A 1,686-nucleotide genomic window follows, 5' to 3' on the forward strand; every position below is an offset into this window, starting at 1 on the left:
CGGGGGTTTGGTGGGGATTTTATAAGGGATAAAGAAGAATGGACGGTTGGGATTTATTCTATACTGGGTCAATACGATCCGTTGGATTCGGGAAGGAGGGTTGGATCAGGAGACAGGGGTTGGTGGAGTAACATGAATAATATTGATGAAGTAAATGCGAGGATGCGGCGAGGGGGAAGCGTGTTACTGGAAGTAATAAGTGGATTGATGGCTTGTTTACAAAATCATATCATACTCCCTTCATACTTATATATATACTCCCTTTAAAAGTGGGAGTTTTTGAAAAACTTTTATTGGTCAATTTTACCCCTAATCTTTTTTAATATTAATATTCTTATCCTAATTATAATTGTTTGTCAACTAAAGCTATTAAATTAAAATTAAACTTCTAAATTAAAGCTCTCTCCATTCAATACAAAAATTGATCTAATTAGAATTGGTTGACAACTAAAAAGTATAAGGAAGCTTAAACTTCCGAATTAAAGCTCTCTCCATTCAAAACCAATTAATAAAAAAATGATCTAATTAGAATTGGTAAACAACTAAAGAGTAGAAAGAAGCTTAGAGCACATTAGCATTGTAAATATAACATGCATTGCACGTGTAAATATTAACCAATTGATTGATACCAAATTATGGAATTAGTTAATTACAAAAAAAAATTAATTGATTGAAGTATTTTTTGTAGTAGTCCCTTAAACCTTTCATATTTTGAAATTAGTCCATTAAAGCAATGAAATTATTATTGTTAGGTACCTCAATCTTAAGTTATTTGAAATTAATCATTCAAATTAATGGTATAATTAGCAATTTGAGAGACTAATTTCCCTCTAATTGCTTTTTTTACTCTTGATTGAAGAAGCTGATATAGAATTGTGGATGCAATAGCTATTTCAATGATTTGATGAATTAATTTTAAAATAATACGAATGAGCAACCTAATAGTTTAATGTGGTTATCTTTGCAAACTTATGGAGAGATTTTCTTAAATGATGATAGGTTTTCTTATTCTACAGTCATTATGGATTAAGATAGAAGATTTTTCTTCCCTTTTCTTTTTTACTTCATAAGAATTTTACGTCATCTCTTATTATTATATTTGAGGCATTGAAAAAATTAATTGCTATATAAGTGAATAATCTTTTCAAATAATGTGTAACTTACACTGCTCATGGTTTATAAGCAAATAATCTTTTCCAATAATTTGTAGCTTACATTGCTTATGGTCACAACGACACATAAAATAAAAGATGAAGGTACATAAATGTAAGTATTAAAAAAGTTCACAGATAATATTGCATCATCAGGTTGAGATTTAAAAAAAAACACTTTTACAACCAAGTTAACAAATAACCACGTGTAATGCATGTGTACCTCTCCTAGTATAAAAAAAATAAGAAACAAAACAGAACAGAGAGTCATGCGGCTGGAATACATGTTATCCTTAGGGCCTGTTTGGTTAGTTTCCCATTTATTAGAAAATACAATTTCATGTAAAGAAATTAAAGTTTTAGGTTTTTAAATTTTTTTTTAAAAATAGATTGTTTGGTTTTGATTCACACAAAAAATATGGTTAGAAACCAATGTATATATTTTTCTTATGTTTGGTTGGTATAAAAAAAAGGGACAACTTTTGTTAATTAGACATTTTCCATTTTTTTTTTATGTTTGGTTGGTATTGAAGTG

Source organism: Asparagus officinalis, chromosome 9, assembly GCF_001876935.1.
Source record: "Asparagus officinalis chromosome 9, Aspof.V1, whole genome shotgun sequence".
NCBI classification, from domain to species: Eukaryota; Viridiplantae; Streptophyta; class Magnoliopsida; order Asparagales; family Asparagaceae; genus Asparagus; species Asparagus officinalis.